The sequence below is a fragment of the Elephantulus edwardii genome, unplaced genomic scaffold (genome assembly GCF_000299155.1).
Source record: "Elephantulus edwardii isolate Elephantulus edwardi_28Jun2011 unplaced genomic scaffold, EleEdw1.0 scaffold00128, whole genome shotgun sequence".
NCBI lineage: Eukaryota > Metazoa > Chordata > Mammalia > Macroscelidea > Macroscelididae > Elephantulus > Elephantulus edwardii.
The window spans coordinates 2,641,475-2,658,506 of NW_006399878.1; the positions used below are offsets into that span (position 1 = coordinate 2,641,475).

General features: G+C 39.0%; 1 pseudogene; it reads right to left on the reverse strand.

Moving 5' to 3' along the window:
* Window positions 1–1,512: 1,512 nt before the first annotated feature.
* Window positions 1,513–17,032, reverse strand: part of LOC102864903 — a 17,485-nt pseudogene continuing 1,965 nt past the window's right edge.

The window sequence follows — 17,032 nt, forward strand, 5'->3', positions numbered from 1 at the left end:
CAGAAACTTTATGCTAAGTCTGCTCTTTTTTCTTATTTGGTTCATTGAACTAAGTGCAAACCATCTGCTACCATGATAATCACAAAAACTAAAACTTCAAAAAGCTTTCTAAAAACAAGAGCATGATAGCACACCAAACAGAACTTGTTTAAAAGCTCTGTTTGTAAAACAGCTTAATGACTACGAATGGCTTAGAACCCAGATTTAAAGTCTTTTTTATTTTTAGGTTATGATTGTATTTGTCCATGTTTTTCTGAAAGTATGCTATTTACTAAAACTATTCACCAAATACAAACATCCCAATTCCAAAACGTCTTATTCTAACACATTAATTTGCAAGCAAAGTTTAAAATGCAAAAACTTAGAACCATTTCATCACCATAGGCCACAGACTGCCCACCACTAACACCTCACTCTCTCAAGTTTCCTGGGAAGCTGTTATCCCAGTTGCAGTACAGGCTATCCCCTGGATGGGACCTGTGTTAAGCGTGTGGATCTGAAGAAATAGGGCTTACCTCCAGAATCCACTTAGAATACAACTGTATCAAAAATGCATGTTACTTTTAAAAAAATTTTCCCTTTATTTCAGCATGCCTTACACAGGAGCAACAAAAAAATTCAAAGAGAAAAATAACTTGGTCATGAAAGGGTTAAGTTGAAATTGTGTTCTGATGCCCATTTTTAAAATTTCTACCACATAAGAAGTGCATTTCTAGGATGACTACTGCTTTCACAGAACCAGGATGGCCTGAGGCAACTGAGGCAAATGTGTGCATTTTTAGGTTTAATGGTCAGATTCTAAGACTGGGCTCTACCCTTATTCGAGTTGGACCTCACAAGTCTTGAGTTTCTTAATCTTTAGAAAGACACTTCTAAAATGTCATCCTAAAAGCTCCCTTCTTCCAAATCTGTCTACCTCTGGAATTGGTACTAACTAACCAGACAAGCATTCAGCAACTGTCCTCAGGTAAGTTAGACTGGAGAGGAAGCCTCGGAAATTTCCCACAAACTCACTGCCATCACACAGATTCCAACTCCCAGCAACCTTCTAGGACAGAGCAGTACTGCTCAAACAGGGCTCTAACCAGAAAACTACAAAGAGAATATACTCACCAGAGAATTAATGGGGGTTAGTTTCTTCTAGAACTAAAAAGCATTTGTTTCCAACCAAGACTTATTTTGAGGACATAACTAAACTTTGTTACCCACCCACCACATCTACCCTGCAAAAGGGTTAACAGTGAAGGTTCTAATGTAGGTATGAACATCTTTAAGGATTGAACCAAGTTGACAGAGAACAACTTTCTTTTAGGTCATCATAAAAACGTTTAAGTAAAACAAGAAAAGAAAGGGGGTGTTATGGGGGTTTCAGATTGAACAAATCTCACATTTCATCTAATACATTCAATGCTAGCTAGAGTATAACAAAATGGAAACAGGACTATAATACAAAACTCCCACTACAGTACACTGTACACACCTGTGTCCACCCCTCCCATTCTCATAATGCTCCTAACTCCACCATTCCCCAGCCTGTTGGGCCTGCCGACAAAGGAGAGTGTAGATCTTAAATGAGTCTTTGTTGTAAGGCTGGTACGTCTGGGTATCAGCTCGGAAAATAAAACAGCCGAGGTCTGCCAGATTATCAATAACATCACACAACTGATTGATAGCATACATGATGAAGGACCTCTGGGATTCACTCTCTTCACATGTTCTTCATACATATTACACACATCTACACATTAATTCACAGTCATAGAACATGTTAAGTTCTGCCTTCTGGACCCTTGGTAGGCTATACCAACAAAACGTTGTGAAATACCATGTCAACTCTCTCCTTGCAGCCACTGCTAACCCCACTGCTGCACACAAACCAAGCCAGGAGCTATAATTTACATTTATAACACACTGGAAAACATAATGTTACGACTAGAAGGGGATTTTTACTTAATTCATTATACCATACATCATAATAAAAACTGCTTACTACAGGTACCATGTCAGATACATAAACCAATGGAACAGAATTGAAAATAAGTCCATCTATATATAGGCAGTTAATCTTTGACAAAGGTCCACAAAACATTTAACAGGGAATGGACATTCTCGTTAACAGATGGTCTGGCAAAGCTGAGTATTCATTTGGAAAACAAAACTCCATCCCAAGACCCATACCTTACACCACATATAAAAATTAATATGTATCACATAACATAAAACCTAAATCTGTAAAGTCATATTAAAAAATAGGAGCAAACTCACTGGCCTTAAATCAATGGTATAAATAATCAACCTATCAATCATAACCAAAACACAAACCAGATAAATGTGACCATCTAAAATTTAAATTATTCTATGGGTCAAAAGACTTCTCCAGAGTGAAAAGAGAACCTGTAAAAAAGAGCAAGAGCCATATAGGGACAGTTATATCTGACCTTATCAACTTCACAATGGGAACTGTTCCAGTCAACACTATCAACTCAAAGCCAATTCCTCCAAGGTTAGACATGTCTTCCACGCTCCCATAACTCTTTCTACTCATCTCAAGACCAGTCTTATAGCTTTGCTGGGTTCAAAATCTGATGTGATAGATCACAAAGAACCACGTTAGGGAATGCAAAAGTTGATAATGCAGATTAATAACAGAATACAGTCAAAAGAGTTCTCAAAATGTGCTCACAAATTACCTCAAGCCTTGTGGCTTCAGACCAGTGTTTCTAAGTTCCCAGTCCTGCCAATACTGGCTTCCATCCCTAGTTGTCCAACAAAGTTCTGCCAATACTGGCTCTTCCTCCTCCGAGTCCCATCTTACATCATCTTCAGTTCGGCTATAGGTATTGCTGCTGTAGGTGTAGCTGAAGCAGGAAGGGTGCCCTACAGTGTCTTGCTTTCTCTTCAATGGCACCAGAAGATCTGTCTCTCCCTCCCTCTGATTTGCTCAATTAAATGGCAAGACTAGCCAATTACCTAGTAGACTGTTGAGACTGGCCAATCCCCTTGTGGATAGGCTAATATGCCCCCAGTGCATATTCCTGTCCATCGACCTACCATCCTCACTGCTTAATAACTACTTCAACATGAAACAGCGAATCTTTTGGTGAGGAAAAGACAATTTTGACTGATAAACCTTAGACACCGAGAGAACCTAAAGAATGGGAAGAAATATTCGGTAAGAACATTTTAGATAAGCAACTATTCTCTACAATTTATAGAAAGCTTGAACATCTAAAACAAAAACACAATTCAATTTAAAATAAGGCAGAGGATCTGGACACAGACATTTCACCAAAGAAAATATTCAAGTGGCCAGTAAAGAAATGCTGGCTTTTATTAGCCACTGTTGTTAGGTAACTTCTAAGTCAACTGTTACTCAAAGCTACACTATGAAGAGCAGATAAAAACCTTGCCCTATGTTCTTTGTTGCAGTCACTGTTAACCCTTCTCATTGAGATGCACACATTTCTTACTTTAAAGCATGCAGTGTTCCCTTATTCTGTTCGGACATGTATAGGTTTCACAAAAGCACAAGGAAGTGTTCTGGGATTCCCACTTTCTCAATGTTAGCCAAATTTGTTGTGATCCAAACAGTCAAACACCTTTGCACAGTCAATAAAACACAAATAGATCTCCTTCTAGTATTCTCTGCTTTCAGCCAAGTTCCATCTGACACCAACGATTATCCCTGGAGCCACGGACTCTTTTCTCAATCCAGGCTGAATTTCCGGCAGTTCAGATTTTGCTTATATTTGACAGTAATGATATTCAATAATTTTCACATTCTGTTGGATTACCTCTTTTGAGAATGGGAATAAATATGGATCTCTTCCAGTCAGCTGGCCAGGTTGCAGTTTTCTAGATTTCTAGGCAATCAAGCAAGCAGACTCTGTCTGTTGGAATCTAGTTGACATTGTATCAATTCCTGGGGTCTTATTTTTGCCCATGCCTCCAGTATGGCTTGAACTTCTTCATTGATTACCACTGATTCTTGATCATATACTACTTTCTGAAATGGTCTTTTGTCAGCCAATTCTTTTTGGTGCAGTGACTGACTCTGTACTCTTATCTTCTTTCAATGCCTGTTAAATCATTCAAGATTTTGCCCATTTGCAAATCCAAACAATGAGAGACCAACTCACTCCCTGCTATAGTAGTAAAAGTTCAGAAAGACAGAAAATAACCAATGGTTAATCAATGATATGGAGAGACTGCAATGGTCATATTCCATTGGTAGGAACCATTCTGGAAAACAGCATGATGCCTCTTCAAAAAATTCAGAACGAGAAATACCATCTGGATCAGAAATTTTGTTGATGTTGGGTCCTATCGAGTGGACTCTCAAACTCATAGTGACACTATGTACAACATATAGAACCCTTGCCAATCCTGCACCATCCTTGGTCTCCCCTGCTCTTAAATCTAGTGCTGCAGACAGTATGTTCATCTCTCATGCTGGTTTAACTTTCCCTGTTGACTCTTCGCTTTCCTAAGCAACAAGGTCCTTTGCAAGTCTCTCCTGAAAGCCCACTGCTAAGTATATATTCCAAAGAATTAAGGGCTAAGACACCAACAGCAGTTCACTGCAGTATCACCTACAACAGCAAAGATATGGAAACTGCAAGAAGCAACAGAAAACCAATGTTTCTTTTAGTACAGGACAATAGAAGGAAGTCTCCTCATCAGGCTGGAGCCCTTATCCACTTAGCCTAGAAGGAAATTTGGGGGAAGACCTCCTTAATTAAGTTTAGATACTTTAACTGCTGTGATTGTCTCTCTATTCCAGTTTAGAGCTGAGCATTGTTGTATGCTGTAGTTATGTGCCCTCCAGTTGACGGCACCTATAGTGACCCTATGCACAACAGCTCTGAAGCCTGCTCCATCCAGAGCCAATCTCATTGTCTCTGACAAACTTGCCCCCAATGCCCGAGACACTGTATCAATCCATCTCACCCAGGGTCTTAGTCTTCTGTGCTGTCCCTCACCACTCCAATCACGATGTCTTTTCTCCTAGGACTGGTCCCTCCTGGCAACATGCCCAAAATATGTCAGATGGAGCATCAAAATCCTCACCAAGAAGCAACCTGGTTTAACATGCTCCAGGACAGACCGATTTGTTCTCTTAGGGATGTACAGTATGTTCAATACTCTTCTGCAGTACAACTCAATGGCACTGATTCTTCTTCGGTCATCCTTAGTCACTGTTTAGCTCTTTGATGCCCAGCAAATAATAAATGTAAAGACCATGGCCTGGATCAGACACAGCTTAGTCTCTAGACTGACAGCACTGCTCTTCAAGTACTCTGGAGAGATCTCTGATAAGCAGATTTTTCTAAATGCAATTAGTCTTTTGATTTGCTGGCTGCTAGTACCAAGAGTCTCTACAGTTGAACATTACTCCTTTCTATTATCATAATAGAAAGGAATACCCTCAAGGAGATGGACTGATGTAACGACTACAATAATGAGCTTTAGCATGACAAGAGATCGCAAGGATGATGCAGAATAGGGCAAGGTTCGGATCTGGTGTTCAGAGGGTAGTTATGAAGTCACAAAAGACTAAAGGCATCTAACAACAATATTCACAGAATCATGGGACCTTCTGACCTTGTATCAAAGATGACCTACTTAATGAATAAGAAAACTTTAATTATTCTAAACTTTAACTGAATTACTGCTAGATATGCTCTGAATAAGAGACCTTCATATTTTCCTGTTTCCTTTCCCTCTTTACATGAGGTGCTGAATTTTTCCCCCTGATATCAGACCATCACAAACACCAGGTGGCTGTTGCTATTATGTACCACTGAGTCAGACCAACCCAAAGCCGTCCCTCAAGAAGATATTCAGAGGCTGTAAACTGGACGGAAGGCAACTAACTGCCCATCTTCCTCCCACAGAGCTGCTGGTGGATTCAAACTGCACACCTTTGGGTTGACAATGCAACTCCTTACTGTAAGGCTGATTCCTGACCTTTTCACCCCACTCAAATACCTCCTAGTGTTCCAGGAAATAGTAAATAATCTCATTAATGTTCACCCCTAAACATGGTTTTATGACCTCCTCCGGACCCCAGGAAATAAAACAGGGAGAGGTGAAATAATGGTAAATGGCCCCAGGCCCTTAAAACTAACATAGAATAGACAAATATCCTACTCTTTGTTCCTATTGAGTCAGCTTTCACCAAAGCACATTTTTAAAAAAGCATACGTGCTACACACTTGGCTAGTGCTGCTTCCAGACCTTGTGGTGAGTGTGGACCTTTCACTTACCAATAAGCCACCAAATCCAGGTGTTCCCTCTTAAAAACCTTCACTCTACTAGGAGCTTCCACATTTATGAACTTCTAGAGGACAGCCATCTGGAAAGGGCATGTTTCATGAACGGATAGAAAAACTGGGATATAGTCACACAATGGAATACTATGCAGCACTGAAAAGCAAACTCATAAAAGATTATACAAAGTGAGTGACCCTGGAGGACATTATGCTGAGTAAAATATCTAAATCACAAAAGGACAAATACTGCATAATGCCACTATCATAATACAGGATTGACCTCACGGTTTGTGGGGGAAACTAAGAAAAGAGGAGATAAATAATGAACACTGCATTTAAATCGGTAAGGGAAAGAACAGTTTAAAAAGAATATATGATTATGTATTATTTGCATGACAACAGTCCAGAGTAAGAGCTGCATAGCAAAGTGGATTGGGGGATAGGGGGTTGGGGGGAGGACAAGGGAGGAAACTGTGCAACAATGAATGAATGGAAAACCAAGTTTTCTGTAAACTTTCATTAAAATATCAACCAAAAAAAAATAACAACAACAACAACAAACCAACAAAGGGCATGTTTCTTCATCAAGTGCCCAACCAGACGGATACCATCTTTAAATAAAACCTGCAGCTCTTATCCAGTGATAACTCAATAGCTAACTAGAAAGAAGCCAGCTGTGTGACTTGATTTGTATCACCTCTCCTTTTCCAAAGACAACCCACCTTTCCCTTCTAACAGTATTAATAAATACACACTCTCCCCTACAACCTTAACCGAGGTTATAAATCTCTCCTCAGAACCTTTCCTAATGGAGACAGATTTGGGAAGAAGCTCAGACCCTGTTTCCTCTATGCTAGTACACATTATAAAATTGCTGCCTGTCAATTCCAGAGGTATACGGTTCAAATCCACCAGATGCTCTGCTGGAGAAGGAGGGGCAATCTCCTCCTGTACCAGTCAGATCTGATTTGATGGTACACATAAAAATAATACAATAAAAATTAAAAAAAATATGCTGCTTGTTCCAATCCGACCTCTGTGTCCAAGATTGGCTTTTCTGGTGGCAGGCAACAGAACTGTGTATCTCTGTTAACAGAACTACATCTGTGCCCATCAAATATTCTATGAGGTCATTCTAATTTTAAAATGCTACGGAAAAGTATACAAACAGAATTGAAATATTCTTTGATGGTTGAGAGAGAGAGAGAGAGAAGGAAAGGGAGGAAAAATGTGTTATCAATGCTATTCATTGTAAAAGAAAGTATTTTAAAGAAAATAAACCACTAAAAAAAAAACAACAACAACAAACACAAAACAAAAACCCACATACACCAAGCCATGAGCAGTTCTATCATAAGGTTACCATTAACGTAATAAATTCATCAGCTGCTAACAATACAGTTTTATCTTCCCTCTTAGACGTATCAGAATAGTTTTAATTCATGGTTAAATTCTATTTCCTAGTGGCCTGGTATAATAAATTACAGTCAATTTGTCAAGTATTTATGACCAGCCCATTAAAAGCAAATTTTGGTGACTTAACTCACCTTGAATTCAACTCCTGATGCCAAATTTCAAAGGAGAAGAATTAGAAGCGAAGGAGAGGTACTTCTATAATGATTTATAGCCTAGGTTCATTCCTATGAGTCAGAATGGATTCAACAATCCCTCCTATCTATGCCTATGGTTATAAACTCATTTGGGAATTCCCATTCTCTGCAATGTCAATGAAGTAGGATTAGCACAGGATGTGTCTTAAACTCTTAAGATAAAAAAGTGCAGATTTACCTAAAGGAACGTGGCTCCTGTAAAGTCGGGTACTGTTTATCAGGTATCAGGAGAGGGGTTTCTTCTCATGTAGTTACGGGGGCTGATGAACCCAAATTTGGCAGATAAGGCGCTGTGCTAGTAGCTTCAGAGGCTAAGAAATCCAAGTGCAGCAATAATGTAGGGCTCTGGCTTCAAAGTCTGACCAATCCAAGGTTAGCAGGTAAGACAAGGCACTGGCTTTGGAGATTAATGATTCCAAGGTAGGAAGGCAAGAGAGGTAAGTGGTACAAAATAAAAGAACCAGCAGAGACAACACAGAATCCAGGCTGAGCAGAAGCAGGCAAGCTTAGTCAGAGGTCCACATCAATAGCCCATGCAGGCCACACTCTGAGTGAAACACGCTTTCAACTGAAGAGGCTGCTCATCACAGGGGTACTTACTACACCATGTAAAGTTTCATCAAGGAAATTATTATTCTTATTACATCTCTTCAAGAGAATGACTGTATCATTAACTACCACTGTGAAGTCCACTATTAGTCAACTTGCCATCTCTACATTATTACCTTAAAAAGTAACACTCAAACTCAAACTTATGGCTAAGGAGTCAGAATCAACTCGGAGCTGACCTTCTATCAGGATTCACTGAGAAAGAGACTGTTGTTGTTGTTGTTGTTATGTGCCGTCGAGTCACTTGCGACTCATAACGACCCTATGTACAACAGCCCTAAACTCTGTTCTGTCCTGTGCCAATCGCACTGTCTCTGACACTCCCACCCCAATTATCCCAGTCACTGAATCAATCCACCTAATAGAGGGCCTTCCTCTCCTGCGCTGTCCCTCCACCCTTCCAAGCATGATGTCCCTCTCCAAGGACCGGTCTCTCCTCACAACATGTCCAAAGTATGTTAGACGGAGCCTCAGAATCCTTGCCTCCAAGGAGCCACCAGGTTTAACCCTTTCCAGGACAAATCCGTTTGTTTTCCTAGCAGTCCATGGTATTCTCAATACTCTTCTCCAGCACCACAGCTCAAAGGCATCAATTCTCCTTCTATCCTCCTTAGTCACTGTCCAACTCTCTGATGCATAACAAGTGATTGCGAAGACCATAGCCTGTATCAGACGCATCTTAGTCTCCAGAGAGACACCATTGCTCTTCAGTACTTTGGAGAGGTCCCTAACAGCAGACTTTCCCATGGCAATGTGCCTTTTAATTTCCTGGCTGCTGGTGCCAAGACTGCTGACTATGGAGCCAAGCAAACTAAAGCTGTGTACAATCTCAATCTCTTCACCATCCATCCTGATGCTGCCAATTGGTCCAGGAAGAGACTAGACTGCCCATTTTTCTCCCATGGAGTGATTTGAACTACCAAAGAAACAGCCTTGGAATTAGCAGCACTACTCATTTTGAGAGTACACAAGTGGTAAAGAGCTGCACTGCCTATCCAAAGGCACCCCGTTGGAATCCATCAGTTGCCTCACAGGAGAAAGATAAAGATAGGCAACCTCCTCTTCTGTGATTATACTGCCTCTGAAAACCCACTGGAGGGTCAGCTGTGAGTCAATTGTGATTCAACAGTACACAACAACTTCTTGCAGGGTAGGCCACCATAGCTCCCTTAAATTATTACTGTTGATTTGTGCCATGAGTCTAGTGGATTCGAACTACAAGCCTTTGAGATTGCAGTGCAGTTTCTTGCTCTTACACAATAGTACAATTACAAATTCAAACATACAATCTGTTATTGTTAGGTCATGCTGAATTGAGTCTAAATCATTAATAACAGATCTGAAAGAACCTGGTTCTACCCTCATCCATCCTCATCAATTTTGACATTCTCAAGCCCACTGCCACAGTCACTCTGTCAATCCATCTCATCCAGGGTCTTCCTCTCTTACGCTGACCTTCTACTCTTCCAAGTATGCTGTCCTTCTCCAAGGACTGGCCCCTGTAGACAAAATGCCCAAAGTATGTGAGATAGAGCTTCAAAATCCTTCCCTCCAACAAACCATCTGGTTTCACCCTTTCCAGGACAAACCCGTTTGTTCTTTTGGCAGTTCGTAGTATGTTCAATACTATTCTCCAGGACCTCAATTCAAAGGCACTGATTCATCATCTGTCAGACTTATTCACTGTCCATTCTTAGATACATAGCAAGTAACTGAGAAAACTAGAGCTTTGATCAGAAGCACCGGATGTCTTTAGACTGACATCACTGCTCTTTAGCACTCTAGAGAAGTCCTTGACAGTAGATTTTTCCCAGTACAAGTCATCTTTTGAGTTCCTACCTGCTAGTGCCAAAAAGTGTAGATTGTGGAACTTGAATCTTTTCTTCATCTATCATGATGTTGCCTATTAATTAGCTTGGTGGTAAGGACTTTATTTATGTTGAGAAGCAATTCATATTGAAGGTTGCAATCTTTGATCTTCTGCAGCAAGCGTTTCAAGTCCTCAGTTTCAGCGAGCAAGGTTGGGTCATCTGCATAAAGCAGGCTGTTGATGAGTCTTCCTCAAATCCTGATGCCATATTCTTCTTCATAAGCATCTGATGATTTGCTCAGCATATAGATTTAAAAGGTATGGAGAAAGGCTACATCCCAGACACACTCCTTTCTTGAGTTCTGAACCATGCAGTGTTCAGACAATAGCTTCTTGATCTAAGTATAAGGGGTATTTTTCGTTGTTTTTTCTGTTTTTTAATTTTATTATTTTGTGTGTGTGTACTGTCGAATTAAGATCTGACTGGTACAGGAGGAGATTGCCCCTCCTTCTCCAGCAGAGCATCTATCTGGTGGATTCAAACTGGATCTAAGTATAAGTTTTGTATGAGCATAATCAAGTATTCTGAGGTTCTCATTCTTCTCACTGTTAGCCACAATTTATTGTGATCGCAGTGTCAAATGCCTTTGCACAACTGATGAAACACAAACAGTCAACTCTCTAGTACTCTGCTTTCAGCCAAGATACATCTCATATCAGCAATGATATCCCTTGTGCCATAGCCTCTTCTAAACCTACCTTGAATTTCTGGCAGTTCTCTGTTGATGTACTGGTCGTTTTGGATAATCTTCACTGAGCAAGATTTTGCTTGTGTGGGATAGTATTTTGTTCAATAACTTCCACATTTTGATGGATCACCTTTTTTGGTAATGGGAATAAATATGGATCTCTTCCAGGCAGTTGACTAGGTAGCTCCAGAGTTCTTGGCCCAACCAGGGGAGCACACTCAAGGCTGCATTTGTTCATAAAAAACGGATGTTGGAACAGACTCAACATTGCACCAGAACTCCAAGAACCCAAAACAAAGGGAAGGAAATAATAAAGTTAAAAGAGTTGAGCAGATTTCAAAGGTCAGCTCATGAAGACAATGCAAAATATTATAATGAAATGTGCAAAGAGCTGGAGTCAGAAAATCAAAAAGGAATTCACTCACCATTTCTCAAGCTAAAGGAATTGAAGAACGAATTCAAACTTCAAGCTGAGTACTGAAGGATGCAATGGGGAAAATCTTGAATGATGCAAGAAGCATCAAAAAGATGGAAGGAATACATGGAATCACTGTACCAAAAAGAAATGGCTAACATGGAATCATTTCAAGAAATAGCATACGATCAAGAACAAACAGTAATAAAAGGTAGAAGTACAAACTGTTCTGAAATAACTGGAAAAATTAAGGCCCCAGGCATTACCAATTTCCAAGGCATAGTCTCTCTTAACAATATGCCCAAAACTTAGACATCTTTGCCTCTAAGGTACACTTTGGCTGTGCTTTCTCCACGATGTATGTCTGTTCTTTTGTTACCAAAAAGAAATGGCTAACATGGAATCATTTCAAGAAATAGCATAGGATCAAGAACAAACAGTAATAAAAGGTAGAAGTACAAACTGTTCTGAAATAACTGGAAAAATTAAGGCCCCAGGCATTACCAATTTCCAAGGCATAGTCTCTCTTAACAATATGCCCAAAACTTAGACATCTTTGCCTCTAAGGTACACTTTGGCTGTGCTTTCTCCATGATGTATGTCTGTTCTTTTGTTAGTCTATGGGATATTCAGTATTCTTCTGCAACATCACAACTCTAAGGCATAATTTCTTCTTCTTTCATCCTTATTCATTCTCTAGATGGCTTGAATCAAGCACACCTTAGTCTTTAAACTGACATCACTGTTCCTCAGTAATTTGGAGAAGTCCCTGACTATAGACTTTTCTGTGGACCTAAGTAAGATCATTGACAATTTTAATCTTTTTTCCATCTATCATGATGTTGCCTATCAGTCCAGTGGTGAGGATTTTTGTTTTCTTGATGTTGAGATTTAATCTATATTGAAGGCTGTAGTGTTTGATCTCCTATGGCAAATGCTGCAAGTTCTCACTTTCAGCAACCAAGGCTATGTCATCTGCATAATGTAGGTTATTGATGAGTCTTCCTCCAGTCCTTATGTCATATTCTTCTTCATAGAGTCCAGCTTCTCGAATGATCTGCTTAGTAAACAGACTGAAAAGGTATGGGAAAAGTATACAAATCTGATGCACACCTTTCATAATTAAAATCATTAACTGCATCTAATAGGATAAAATTAGGACACAAACAACCAAAGACACACTAGTCTTATCTGTATCTTATATTTTATAGATGAAGAAAACAAAATAATTCATGCACAAATACAAGAAAGATGCCCTCGTAACAATTACAGTGATAGAGAGTAAGACACTAGAACACATGGAGTGGAATAGTAAAATACAAGCAAAGACACACAGAGATCTCCAAGAAACCAAAGCAGAAAGAGACGAGATAAGAATCATCTCCAAAACCTGTAGTAGAAAACCTTTCCCTGCAGTCAGGCCCTTGAATTCAGAAGGCAATGCAGTCCGAATTCACCATCTGCTCCACTGAAGAAAGACTGGCAATCTCCTCTCACACGATTAACCATCTCTGAATACATGCTGGAGGGTCAACTGTGGGTCAGTTCTGACAATGGTACACAACAACACTGTGATTATCTGTAGTGGGATTCACATAATATACACAGAAATGAAGCCAGGGTAGTAGTGGTATAGTGGGTTAAGTATTGGGATTCTAACCAAAAATTGATGGTTTTAAGCCACCAGCTATTCAATGGAGAAAGGTTATGTATCCTGGTTCCATAAAGACCGACAGCCTTCAGAATCCTATAAAATAAAGCCCATTTCTGGAGTCTAGTTTGACTCATAGGGACCCTTCTTTGGTTCTCTGAGGCTTTGCATCTTTATGGTAAGAGGTTTCTCATCTTTCTCCTATTGATTCACTACTGATAATGCCCAATTTTTAGCAAGAGCACAGTTAAGAGTCTCAGTGTCAAGACAAGGGCAAGAAACGAACCAACCAATCCATCTCCTAATTAGGTTTCAGGGACCAACTCAGCATGTCTCTCTCTGCCTATGATGGATTTTAGGAAGTGAGTATTAAAGTTTAGTACTTGATTTTTTTTACAAGATAGGCATTTGTTTTAAGAATAGTTTCACATAACATCTAACACACATACTCCCAAAAAAGGATGTGAGGGCAAAATTAAAAGCACCAAGTGAAATCATGAATTGCACTGTCCTTCAGAACCCCTGGTGGCATCAAGTACTATACACTCTGATTCCCTGGCCTCCCCTTAAAGCAACTGGGCTGTGAGGGTGTAAATGGCACTATACTGAGTGTAACTGTAACAGGATGCCTTAATGATGCCAGTGTGGGGTAAGGAAAGAAGAGAATTTTTCCTACAACTGTGGGAAAAGTTTGGAAGAATCAACAAGGGACTAAAATTCTGTTGTGTATTGTTCAACAAGTATTTCAAAAATGAACTCAACATAGGGCTTAAAAAAATTGATAGAAAAGTCATGGAATGTTCTTGTATTATCTGCCTCACCGCTGAATCCTAGATTAGGCTCAGTTCTGAAGAGAATGGGTAGCACGCAGTGCTAACTTTAAAAAAAAATTATTTAAAAGAGCATAAGGAGAAGATGTGCAATTAAACCTGTAGGTTTCAACTGTTAGAGAGGGACAATCTTTGGGTTGGGAACCACACTCCCTAAGGACGATGCCACCAGAGCTCCCTCTAGTAGGAGTTAAGTGGTGATCATGTAAGTGAAACTTGCAGACTGCATTTTTTTGCTTTTCATCTGGAATGCAAACCACACAAAATGGCAACACAAAAAAATCTGAATGTTTAAAATTGTGCGCAACTGAAACGTTGGTTTTTGTTGTAAATGTCTTGCACTCAGTAAGTCTATAAGAAGTCAGTCTTTAAAACCAGTGTGTTCATGTTATGATTGGAAATATTTACAATACAAGAATAAGATTCTATTTTGTAGGGGAGCTCTGGTGGCCTAGTGGTAAGGAGCTGCAACTACAATCCCAGAGGCGCACGGTTCGAATCCACCAGATGCTCTGCCGGGGAAGGAGGGACAATCTCCTCCTGTACCAGTCAGATCTGATTTGACGGTACACGCACACAAAAATCAGAAAAAAAAAAAAAAAGATTCTATTTTGTAAGTTGGTCACTGAAAGACATCAAAATAAAAACAGCAGTTGAGTCTGAAGGAAAAAAAAAACTTTATAAGGATATGAAAGAGTGAGAGGAACAAGTAAATACGATAAAATAGAAGAAAATGCAGGAACTGAGCTAGAAAAGCCACCAAAGGAAAACTAAGGGGAAAGCAGGAGCTCATAAAAGAAGTAATGACCATTGATGAGGGCTCCAGAATCCGCCAGAGGAAACTAACGCCTTAAGCAGAGATACGAAAACACTGGGAAACCTAAATGGGAACTTAGATCTTCAAATACTTATGTTCAAAATGTAAAACGAATTCAAGGTAAAAAATTAAATTCTTTTCAGACTTTTAAAAAATACAACAGGTACCAGGTGTTCCCTCCCTGCTTTTAATTCTCTTCTTTAGAAAAGTGTTTCAAAGTGCAGTGATAATCATTAGAAACTCCAGACTCAAAAAAGCTATGCAAGTGGCCAAAGATCCTACAAACATAATCCTTGCAGAATACCACCCAGTACTTTACTCTGTTCTCCAAGGCCATGAAACAGATTGCAATATGTTAAGGTAAATAACATTCCTGAATCAAAGCAGAGTGTAGACTCCAAGAGATGAAATTTGTAAAATCAAAACAAATGTGATTCTCCTCTAGGTAATTGAGAGTGGCCAACTAACAACTTTTTAGTAAAGAAAAAATAAAAAATTATTAGGTTGTACACTCAAGTTTTTTCATGAGTTAGTTCCATTCTTTTAATTTAAAGGTTTTAATATTATTGGGAAGGAACTTTGGTGATGCAAATGTTAACCATGTGATGATAAAAGGTTAACTGTGTAGGAGAAAGATCTGGTAAGGATTACAGCCAAGAAAATTTTGTGCAACAGGTCTACTTTGTCATATTGGATTGCTATGATTTGAAACTACCAAAGGTGGAACCTAACAATAATATTATTATTGGAGGTGTATGTGACATCACCACAGAAAATTAGAAAAACCCCAAATCCTAGCCCTGATGCCTTCAAGGATGCAGAGCAACCCTACAACAAAAACTATTTTTTATTGTTTAACAGAAATATTTATATATCAGACACTCAGCATATTGTGGTTTGTGGTTGTTGTTGTTTTTTTTTTTAATTTTTCTTCAGTATCCCTCATTGTCCAACTTTCACTGGCATATAAAACAATTATACCAGACATATCCAAATTCATTATTATCACATAAAGGTGTAGAATACATGATAGTTCAGCTGGTATAAAATGTCTTAATGTGTTTTTTATAAAGACAAGTGAAAGAAAACAATATAACACAACTTTTCCTTACATGAAAATGATTTCATTTCAAAATACAATGTAGAAGAAAAAGAAACTTTAAATTCTGCCATCTGAAAAAAAAAGAGTCACAGAATTTATCTAAATCTTTTAGGAAGTCTAGGAACTTTGAGCAATTTTTAGGTTAATTCTTTTTGTTGTTGTTGTTGTGTTTTTTAAATTTTATTAATTTTAATGAACATTTACAGAGATTTTGGATTTCCATTCACTCATTGTTGCACTTTTCTCCCTGCCTGGCCCTCCCCCCAACAAAAACTTTTTTTTAAAAACCCAGCCTACAACTAGCAATATAACTACAAGGATATAAACTTAGAGGCTAAATTACCTTTTGAAACTTATAGCATGCTCTCGTCTGACCCATCATTGTTACAGAATCACAATGAAATCATGAGGTTCCAAAATATTTTCTGCACATGCAAGGGTGCATATGCATAATTTTACAAGTGTTTTTAACAGTTACTGACTTGTTGAACTTGTAGAACACTGGTGCGGGTGCGAGTTTTTGTGAACCTATACCAGTAAGTTGAGAATGAAATAAAGAAAGGGGGTAAAAGAGATAAACACTGCCATGAAGTTGCTTCCAACTCGTATCTCAAACCTCTACCAGATTTCCGAGACTGTAAATCTTTACAAGAGGAGCCTACCTATTTCTGTCCTGAGAAGCAGCTGGTGGATTTGAACTGTCAACTTTTCAGTTAGAAGTCTGATACATTACACACTATGCCACCACGAGGGTTCCTTAATGAAAGGAAAAGGAGAAAAAACTTTAAAAAGCCTACGTTCAGTTACTAAAAATGCTGTAACTCAATATAGAAAAATTTTACCAAATAATTTTCTTCATGTTCATATAACTAATAGTTAATAAACTTGTAACACTTAGCACATATTATTTTAGGAAATAATAGTACAAAAATCAACTTACTAGGATTCATGTAGTCTAAATTCTTAAGCAATTTACAACCCTTATCACATTTAGAAGTTGGTAACAGACATTAACAAGGACTTAGTATGGTCTGGTAAAGGAGCTCCATGACAGGGAATGGGGGTGGTTGGTGGTCACAGCACAGGGTGACAACGACACTACTGACACCCTTTCCCAAAGCTGCAATCCTTACAGAAGTAGATCGCCACATCTTTCTCCTACAG